The sequence below is a fragment of the Anastrepha ludens genome, chromosome 2 (assembly GCF_028408465.1).
Source record: "Anastrepha ludens isolate Willacy chromosome 2, idAnaLude1.1, whole genome shotgun sequence".
In the NCBI taxonomy this organism is placed as follows: Eukaryota; Metazoa; Arthropoda; class Insecta; order Diptera; family Tephritidae; genus Anastrepha; species Anastrepha ludens.
The window spans coordinates 19,900,557-19,912,276 of NC_071498.1; positions in this window are offsets into that span (position 1 = coordinate 19,900,557).

Sequence of the window (11,720 nt, forward strand, 5' to 3'; positions counted from 1 at the left end):
TGGAATTTTGCATTGACAATTCTCCCAACGAGAACCATTGTCAGCTGCTTGGACTCGAAATAGTCACACCCTCCCAAGCGCGCAGTGTCTCTCGATGATTCAGGTGAGCTGATTGGCGAACGGAAGTTTTCTGCAAATGCGTACCATCTTAGCACGAGTGTGTATATATAGATGTCCTTGCGTGTTTTTACTTTCCTGCGTACACTGGTTTTCTCGATTTCTGTTTGATTTTGCAAGGGACACAAAGCAAAGTTTTCTGTTCAGATTCGAATGTGTGTATGTATGTTTGAATAACGCTATGATTGCCACGTAAGGAACTTCGAGTGATGTGAGTAACACCAAACAATGAAAAGAATGTGTGATTTGCTTCACGAAAATGAAACTTACGTAGGAGCTTAGTAATGCTTGTTTGTTCAAAGTTTTACACAACAATTTTGAATATTTCTAATTGCTAATAAAGGGTGTGCTTTTTGACACATAGAATATGCGACAAAAACATCTGTTGAAAATAAGGGAAACCAGTTGAATAGTCCAAGTAAGCTGGTGCTTCTTACATTTTGGCTCGTTGTACTCCGTAGCGGCCCAGTAGTCGGACTAGGTGGTGCGTGAACACTTCTAGGAAGTGGACTGCTTCGAAACCCCGGACAAGAAACACCAAATGACAGAGCGAGTTTTTTCTATTTGCGGTGGGTCGTCGGCAAGCAACGGCAATCCTCCGAGTGCATTTCTGCCATGGAAAAGCTCAGAAATTCGGAAGCGGCGTAAAACTGTAGGTCGCTCCATTTGTGGGAAAAAATCAAAACACACAGCACAGATAAGAGAAGGAGGAGCTCGACCAAACATCCGAAGTGGAAGTAAGCGCCAAATATATATGCACGTACGAATGTAAGTAAATAAATAGTCAAAACTTGTCAATATGTGGTGCACAATTTATTTTAAGGCTGACTCTAAAGTACCTTCAGGTAAAGTATCTTCCTAAGGCCCTCATCCATGGGAATTTATTTTCAAAATCATTGCTTAGTGAAAAATTGCTCCAGTTACGTAATAATTCTGGGCCTATGGCATTTCGAGTAGCTCTAATCCCTAGGAAACTAATCAACAACAACGCATTGTTTGGTGAGATTTGCGTACCTAAGTTTTCTGAAACTGAAGATTTTGGCTCAATCTTGTCATCAATGCAGGCAAGTGATTAGCGCCTTTTTGGACTGGTTTAAATCCGCTTTCATTTTCTGAAGGATTGCTTATTTAAAAATGATTTCCAAATTTTACAAAGAGCTAAATGTGTTTACATAAATGTATTTCACAGAAATACGAGGGAAAACGGATTTTTTTGAGTTTATTAAAAAAAAACAGAAGAAATGGCTTAACTAAATAGTTCTCATTTGTGTTTTTCTAATCGGATTATTTATAAAATAACAAAAATTTGTAATCATTCCCTGGCATAATTTGCACTTGCCGCTTTTCAGTTTCATAGCTGACCTGATCTTTTTTTGTTGAACTTGAATGTGTCGTGCAGATTTGTTTTTACTGAAAACTTTGCTTTGGGATTTATGCAAGAGAGAATATTACTGGGCGAAGTGTTACCAACTTCACACTGCTTGTATCTGTAAAACAGCTCATGACATCAACGTCAAAATTGTTCTAATGACAGTTCAATATATTGTTTATAAGCCGTCAAAAGCATTTGCGTCTCAGTTTTGTTGAATTTTTTTTCTGTGATGGAATTCAAATGTAATAGTGTGATTGCGTTATATTTGGCTGGAAAATCGCAACCAACCATTGTTCGTGTGCTCAATCCCCTCAAAGTGAATAAATGAATAAAATGTTTGTGTATCGCACTATAAAACGTTACAATGATACTGGTGCCATTGCAAAACGCTATAGAGGTGGACCAAAAACAACTGCAACAACGCCAGAAATGGTTCGGAAAGTGAAGGCCCGACTTGAACGAAATCCACGTCGAAGTGGAAGAAACATGGCCAAAGAACTGAAAATATCGCAAGACAGCATTCGACGCATATTGGAAAATGAGCTCAAGGTCAAGGCTTACAAGTTCCAAAATGCACACGATCTTTCACCCCAGCAAAAAAAAGATCGGTACGAAAGAGCAAAGGAGTTGTTGCGCTTGCACGAACGTGGCGAATTTCCTAAAATTGTGTTTTCTTATGAAAAAATTTCCCAACTGAGCAGTTCATAAACACTCAAAACGATCGTGTTTACTTGACCGAACGCTCATACGAGAATTTGAGCCTACGTATGGCCACTCGAAGAATTGGTTTGGGCCGCAGTGACCGCTGATGGACGCTCTCCAATCGCTTTTATCGAGTCAAAGTGTCAAAGTGAATGCGACTTATTATCGGGAAAATTTTTTAGAAGCTGCTTTAGAGCCGTGGACACGCAAACATTTCGGTCGTAGACCATGGACGTTCCAACAGGACTCGGCACCGTCTCATAAAGCTCGTGTGAACCAAGAGTGGTTAAAAAATCATGTTCCACACTTCATTTCGTCCACACAATAGCTTTCGAATTCACCAGACGCAAATCCGATGGACTATTCCATCTGGTCCATTTTGGAGAGCAAGGTGAGGACTAAAAAATATGCCAGTATGGATGCGCTGAAAAAAGCGTTTATACGAGAATGGGCCAAAATACCTCAAGATCACATTCGTGCAGCATGCAACTCAGGTTTTGACCGTTTGAAGGCTATAGTCAAGGCAAAAGGTGGTCATATCGAGCTAAAGTGTATATATGTTAAAATTGTAACCATTTTTGAACAAATTTGTCTTTGAAATCAATAAAAACTATGTAATTTCACACAAAAAAGTTATGGTGTTTTGAAAAGGTAACACTTCATATCGTTCACCCGTACTTTCAAGTTAATGAATGAAGGACGATTTCATAAGAAATTACATGGAGTATAAATGCAATAATATTTAACTCTGATTGTATTTACTACGAAATATGCAAACAACACTTCCACTGAGCGCGCAATAAACGATCCACGAGAGTTATTTTGCGGTACTCTCCATCAGCCTGATGCACAGTGGTCGAAATGGTCGATCTAGCGGCGTTTAATTCATAGCTTAAAGAAAAGGAGCACTGCATAAATTTTCTTTGGTTTATTCCCATACCAAGCATAGTTGCTGCAACAATAAAAAAATGATTTTTAAAAGTTAACATTATAATTTTTAGTATTTTTCTATTCTTACTATTTATTTTTTTTATATTTTGCTTTGCGCTTTCTGCGAAACATACTAGCTTTGAAAGCTCACAGCTGTGCGAATATTAAAAGCAAAACAAAGAAGTTGACAGTGCCATAAAACTTGTAATTAAACGGTTCAAGAGTGGCTACCACTCTTCTTTTTGCGAAGTCTTAAGTCATATCTTATGGAAAGATGTTGCGAAGTGATGGTATGTGGGGAAAATTCCTTGCATGTAGGGATTTTTGTCGAAAAATGATGGTTTAGGGAAAAAAAGGACAGATTTTTTTTCGAATACTATAAACGTAGGGAATTTTCAAAAAAGACTAAAAAATTTTAAATAGGCGGAAAAAATTAAAAAAGTACATTTAAGTTAAAAATCCGCAGTAAGATTTCATGCCAAAAAAATTATCCAAGAACATAATGACAATCAACTGAAGAAGTACCTTAGCAGCCTCGAAACAACTACAGCTACCAACTATTCCCTATGGAAAGCAACTAAAAAACTCACTAAAACAATCATACACAAGCCTCCAATAAAAGCAAATTCCAACACATGGGCTAGAACAAGCAAAGAAAAGGCTGAAACATTAGCTGACCACTTTAAAACAATATTTACAAATAGCATGGATAATAAAGACATTGAGCTGCCGAACACAATTGAGAATGCAGACCACACAATACAAAACACGACAAAAGAAGAAATCACATATTATATAAAGAAACTTAAAGACAAAAAGACACCGGGATATGACCAAATAAATGGAAAAATACTAAAGGAGCTACCCGATACTATTATAAAATACATACGAAACCTCTTCAACGGAATAATTAGGTTACAATACTTCCCAAAAGCATGGAAAGTAGCACAAGTTATAGCGATCCCCAAGCCAAACAAGAACGCCACTGTTGCTAGCTCGTACAGACCAATTAGCTTGCTGCCCATCCTCTCTAAATTGTTTGAGAAAACACTGCTTGACAGAATTGACCCGATTCTAAAACAAAAAGACGCTATACCCTCACACCAGTTCGGTTTCCGAAAACAACGTTCAACTATGCAACAGATTCACAGAGTAGTAAATAAAATTACAGACGACTTCGATAAGAAGAAATATTGCCTTGCCGTGTATTTGGACATCGCGAAAGCTTTTGACAGAGTATGGCACAAAGGACTTCTATATAAGCTAAAAACCATTTTACAACTTAACATATTTAATATCCTTAAAAGCTACATGACTGATAGACACTTCTTCATAAAATATGACGATGAGTGCTCTGTTATCTTGACGGCGTCTGCTGGAGTACCTCAAGGAAGCGTACTGGGCCCCATACTATACTTAGTATACACCGCAGATATACCAACGCCAACTACTCGAGGATCAATGATAGCTACATTTGCAGACGACACAGTTTTAATGTCAGCTAACCACAATGAAGAAGCAGCAACAAAAACACTGCAAGATACGCTACCAGCTACAACAAAATGGTTTGAAAAATGGGGCATTGAGGTCAATAAAGACAAAACACAACATGTAATATACGCGAAGAGAAAATCTGCAAGATATCCAATCCAAATTAACGGGGAAGACATAAAAATACACTCAAGTGCAAAATACTTAGGCATAACGATTGACTCAAAACTCACATGGAAAAACACATACTGAACAAGAGAGACGAGATAAAAAACAAATTCCGACAACTCTACTGGCTACTAGGAAAACAATCAACCCTAGCTTACTTAATAAACAAATGATATACAAATCAATAATCAGACCGACATGGACCTACGGACTAGAAATTTGGGGGACTGCCAGTAAATCAAACCTACAAATCATTCAGAGAAGTCAATCTAAGATGCTAAGGACAATCACAAACGCAAATTGGTACATAAAAAATGACGACGTTCACCGCGAGCTCGGCATAGACACAGTCACTGAAGCAGTAAAAAGAAGCAGCAGTAAGCACATCTTGCGACTATTTGAGCACAAAAACCATGAGATGAGACTGATACCGGAAATGGAACTTAAACCAAGAAGACTAAAGCGCAAAACACAGGTCTTGCTCGTACTGTAATATAAAATAATATAATATAATAATATAAAATTATAATATAGAAAACTAAGCATTAGTAAAATTGTAACTAAATACCACCAAAGACAATAATGTTCGCTTTCAAAGGGAAGGGACATTTTAATTCCAAGCCCTAACACCAATTACTTATTGTTAATATTAACAGATCGTAATTTATAATGGAAATAAAAAAAAAAAAAAAATTTCGAAATAAGATTGTTAATATATGTTTGTTCGCTGAGCATAATGTCGCGCTGCAAGTGGTGGACTATTTAACCCAACTCAAAACAGCACCAAGTCCAAAACTTAAGCAAATAATTCAATTTTGACGTTGCAAGTGCCCCATTATAGTGTAAACACAGAAGAAAAAAATGGGAATTTTGTAGGGAAAATTGTTTGTAAGCGTAGGGAAAAGTAGGGAATTTTTTGGGCTGTGTAGAGATTTATCGAAAAATCAATTACCATCACTGATTTTGCGTTTTATATATCGATGGTGTGTTGTCAAACCACTTTGTTGCTACTTCAGGTGCTTCAAGGCTTCAGGCTTCCCTAAAGAAGCGTTTTAAGGCAACGACTGTTTGTCTTTTTTTTTAAAACATTAACAAATATATTTCTTACTCTAAGTTTTTGCTCTATGCCGATGATTTGAACATTTTTTCAACCACTGGAGACTCATCGGACGCTCTCAGACTTAAGTATGATTCGAACAATTTTCACCGATGGTGCGTAAGATAGCGTATCTTCCTAAATATTAACTATTTACAGTTAACGTTTTTGGGCGTCATGGTTTTAACACGGCGGCCACCGTAGCCGAATGGGTTGGTGCGTGATTACCATTCAGAATTCACAGAGAGGTCGTTGGTTCGAATCTCGGTGAAAGCAAAATTAATAAAAACATTTTTTTAATAGCGGTCGCCCCTCGGCAGGCAATGGCAAACCTCCGAGTGTATTTCTGCCATGAAAAAGCTCCTCATAAAAATATCTGCCGTTCGGAGTCGGCTTGAAACTGTAGGTCCCTCCATTTGTGGAACAACATCAAGACGCACACCACAAATAGGAGGAGGAGCTCGGCCAAACACCTAACAGAAGTGTACGCGCCAATTATTTATTTTTTTTTTTATACTTTTCTTTTTTGGTGCTTGAGATAGGGTTCAAAATGCCTTCGCACTTACAGCGACTGTCGTCTACTGCGTCGTGGGGTGTGTCCACTAAAACAATCCCTCCCCTCCTTCTGGGGAGACACCCTTCCCGGAACTTCTTTATATATTACTTCGGGAGGGCATCCATAAAGGACCAATTCTATTTACCAACGCCTGGGTCCACCATATTTGTAGCCAGCTTTTATGCTATAGGCTCATCTTCTTTTGTCTCTATCTGTGCGGCTTCGCTTTGCTGCACTGTGTCGAGGTCAATCTTTTTCCCGTAGTACGTTCTCGAAGTATTTCTTTACCGCGTTCCAACTGTCCTCGCGTTCGAGCAATTTGCTGATTATGTTGCTCGGTGTGCGATGTCGGCAATCTGCTCCCTCAAAGCATTTCTTTTCGCAAGCCATCAGTTACAACTAAAAAACGTGTCATCCCTCAGCGCTTCGCAGTATATGCACTTGGAATGGGTTACCTCGCCCATGCGGTGTAGGTATCTCCGAAAGTATCCGTGGCCCGAGAGGATCTGAGTTAAGAAGTAGTTCACTTTCCCGAAGTTCCTTTGGACCCATTTATCAATTTTGATGGAATAAGTTTCGCCGTCTATCTGCCACTCGGTTCAGTGTCCGATCGGCTTTGCCAGCGCAGCACGGCTTGGCATCTCCGTTCTGAGAAGCCATTCCTACACTTTTAATAACAATGAATTTCAAAATGTAACAGAGTTCAAGAATCTTAGAGTTATATTTTACTCTTACATTTCTTTGAGTGGTCATATTAACTTCGTTCTTACTAAATCACAATCAGTGCTGGGCTTCATTCGTCGCTATACATCTGAACTCTCTGATCCATATACAAGGCGGTGGTGCAATATTAGTTACCCTATCGGAAGATAGTAAATTTTTGCCGTCGTACGTCGATCATATTTGACACTTGTGAACTGTACATTTGCAATATACAAACAGACAAGCACTGGAGTACGTAAAGATTAAATAAAGATTTCCATCACTAAAAATTATGTTAAAAAAGCAGAAATAGTAGTGAATACCATAAAAAAATTTATTATTCGAAATTCAGTACTTCTGTCTTCAGGTACATCATCTTCAGTGTTTTGTTGAAATTTTTTAAAAGATGTACTCTGAATACTTTCATCACGTTCCGCTGTTTTCGGATTGAACACATTCTTTCTTTTCACTTCTTGACTTATTAAAATTTTCAGATCTCGGAAGTTGTCTGGAAACCTTTCTAGGATCACGTCCCATGGTAAATTACGCTCCGGAGCGCCCGAGCGCCCCTTGTTAATTGTTGAATAACTCGAAAAGTATTTGTCGGATTCACTTCAAATTTTCACAAAATATTTTTAAGATATTATACTTTAAGAAAATGCAAACACAAAGATCCAATTTTTTGAAAATTCTGACTACCTACTACTACTACTACTAACCCCTTAGATAGTAAAAAGAAGATTCAAAAACAAAGTTAAATGACTAATTTTGCGCCACCTTGTACATATAAACTGCCTTATACGGATTTTGTACGATATAATTGGGACAATGCAATTAACATTTAGAGCCCTTATGACCTTATCTTTCAATAAGAAGAATTGAAAGTGTACAAAAAATTGTTCTTATCTATGAAATGACTCTTTTTTTTTGAAATTTCAAACGTTTATTAACAAAAATGGTTACAAATGTAATCTTCAAAATAATGGCCATCACTAGCGACACATTTTTCCCATCTCTCAGGCAGGATGCCGCGCCAAAAAAATAGGCCGTCTTTGGCCGCAAACGAATCATCGAGCCATGTTTTGGCTTCTTCGTGAGAATTGAAGCGCTGCTCGGAAAGTGCGTGGTCCATCGATGCAAACAAATGATAATCGGAAGGCGCCAAATCTGGTGAGTAAGCCGCATGCACCAGCGGTTCCCAATCGTACGTCTCCACCAATTCGCGGGTCGCTCTTGTTCGATGTGGCGGTGCATTGTCACATTGTCAGTTCATGCGGCACCCATCTTCCGACCTTTAAAATCATTCCCATGTCTTTCAAACGTTTGGAAATGGTTTTTTGGGTCCCTCCCAACTGCTCTGCCATCATTTCTTGCGTTTGACCATCATCTTCATCCAACAATGCTTGCAGTTCGGCGTCCTCAAACTTTTTGGGTGGCCGGCCACAGTCCTCGTTCTTCACGCAAAAATCACCACTTCGGAATCCACCTGAAGCACTGTGCTCTACTTAGAGCATGCGCACCATAAGCTTCTATAAGCATTTGATGAGCTTGAGAAGCGTTTTTCTTCAATTGATAGCAGAAAATCAATGATGTCCGCAAATCGTAGTTTGAAGGCACGAAATTCGACATTTTTAAGAGCGACAAAAATGCATTGTTGTATGAAACGTAACAAACAATGAAATATTGTTGACAGATGACAGACGAAAAAACCAAGACATTTGGGAAGGTTTAAAAATACTCCTAGCGACATCTGTGGACTAATAGCTGAAAGTCTCATTTCATAGGTATATATCTGGTAAGTTTCTTACGCTTTAAAGCTCCTGTCCACTTAATGATTCTCAACTTATGCTAATTAGGTTAGGTTAGGTATTGGTGGTAGTCGGTTTGTACGACCAACTCGCTTAGACCTTATAGGTCCGTTGCGATACCACTGTGCGACATAGGAACCTCATTTATTTATCTTCGTGAAAGAATTTAAAAAGTTTCTCCCTAGAAAACCTGTACTGATTTTAGCTAATTTTATGCTAACTACTCTGGACTCTCTCGAGGAGAGAAGGACAGTTATTTCAATGCAATTTAAACCATCATTGAGTGTCCGGCGTTACTCGAGCTTACAGTTTTAATGCTCCGCAGAGGAGCTTCCGCAGCTCTTAACCTTTCCATGGGGAAAACTTTAAGACTTTATTTGCTGGTAGTGCACCTACTGCTCGTGCACTTCGGGAACTTAACGAGTTATTTAAGGGAGGCCTCTTATCAGTGGCTTCCAAAAACGGTGTTTTTTCTATTTTTTTTTTCGAGGCGAAAAAAGTGACACACAGGAATTATCTTTTGCATTTATTTGAAGGTATGACTGAAGAGCAATAAACAATTTTTTATAAATAAAAAAACAAAATCGCGGACATATGAGGGATCCCGCACAGCTTCTTGTTGCGCGCTAGTAAAGGGTGTTTTTTAGAGGTTAGGTTTTCAAGTTGGCACTATTTTTTTCGTAGATGGTCTTTTTGACAGCTGTCACTTGATTTATGCTCAGTTTGGTTTGCCATTCCATAATGAATAGACTTACACCTGAATAACGTTTGCAAATCGTGCAAATTTATTACGAAAATAATGGTTCGGTTCGCGCGACGCATCGAAGAAAATTTTGTTCAGCGATGAAGCTCACTTTTGGTTGAATGGGTATGTCAATAAGCAAAATTGTCGCATTTGGAGTGAACATAATCCACAAGCCATTGCTGAGACGCCGTTACATCCTCAAAAAGTCACTGTTTGGTGTGCTCTATGGGCAGAGGGAATCATTGGCCCATATTTCTTTAAAAATGAAGGCGGCCATAATGTTACAGTCAATGGAGAGCGCTATAGAGCCATGATTAATGACTTTTTCGTGCCTGAATTGGACGATGTTGATGTGGACGACCTTTGGTTCCAACAAGACGGCGCTACATGCCATACAGCCAACGCAACAATCGATTTATTGAAGGAAACTTTTGGTGAGCGCATTATCTCGCGCCGTGGACCTGTGGCGTGGCCTCCAAGATCGTGCGATATAACACCGCTAGACTATTTCTTGTGGGGCTATGTGAAGTCGCTTGTCTACGCAGATAAGTCCGAGACGATTGACGTCTTGGAAGAGAATATTCGGCGCGTTATTGCTGACATACGGCCCCAATTGCTGCAAAAAGTGGTCAAAAATTGGGCCTCTCGGCTGGAATTTATTCGAGCCAGCCGCGGCGGCCACTTGCCCGAAATCCTTTTTAAAACATAATGGCAAACCCTTATCTTTATAATAAAGCTAAATTCTTGGCCATAACATTAAATTATATACGTTTTATTTCTTCTTGAAAACCTAACCTCTAAAAAAACACCCTTTAAAACGGCGTGTAAGATTGCGGTCGTAGTTTTCACCTCAAACTCAAAAGAAAAATATTGTCTTCTTCAGAAGGTTTTCCCGCATATAATAGACTACTCTCGTATAAAAATATGAAAAAAATTAATGAAAAAAATGCTTTTTTCGCTTTTTTTCAAAAAAGGTGTTAAATAACATTAAAAAATGATTTTTTTTTGTATTTTGTTAGTTAATTAGTTGCGCATTTTAATTATCTTTATATAGATTATCGGTTTGAAACGATAACTTTCGTCGTTTTTTTAAATCTTACACGCCATTTTCAAGAACATGGTTTTGAGAAAACGTGTTTAAAAATTTTCAGAAGGTAGACAGTATACTCACACGAGGAACGGTACACAGGCCTGTAACTCTGAAATCACTTTGAATTCCGCTATAAAATTTGGAGGGCATATTCTCCTATAATATATCTATCGATTGCAGTAAAAATCGTTTTTTTGAAGCCGACTGACAAGAGCCCCCCTTAATTCTGACCTTAACTTTGCTTCACTTATGTTAAATTTCGTAGGAATTCTGAACTTAATTGTTTAAATTGCTATTTATATTAATTTTTGATATTTTAACTGCCCAAGGAGACCTGTTTATCATATTTGTTTGTAGTCCGTAAAGTACTTTGTAGTGTAGATAAATATAAATAAATAAATAAAAATACTTAGTACTGATCCCTTTAGATTAGTATTGGTTAGGGAAAGAAAAATAGTTTTGGCGCCATGCCACAACTTAAATATTATTCAAAACCCGCTAGATCGGCCACTTCGGCCACTGTGCGACGGCTCGCTGAATGCAAGCAACACAATCACCTGCTACTAAACGCTTTATCACTACACATTTCTACATTACTTCGCCTGCTGAATGCGTTTTTGCATTTTCTTTTGCTTTCTTCGCCACTCTCGGATTACTTTTGCGCTCAAACCAGTCGCATGATAACAGAGACAGTGACGTCGGCATCAAAATCAACAGTTTCACAAACATGCACGCATGCGCCAAGCGGTGGCCGCTTCCAGCTCAGTTGTGTGCTGCTGGAATTTCCACATGCGATGACTGCGCTTTGAGCAGCACTTGAGCAGCAACAGCAGCAACAACAATTTCTACTGCAACTTGTTGCTAGTAGCTGGTAAATTTCTTCGCCAACACTCCAAACGTAGTTGGCTTAATCGCTTCTTCGGCTTTGGAATGTGGGTCAGGC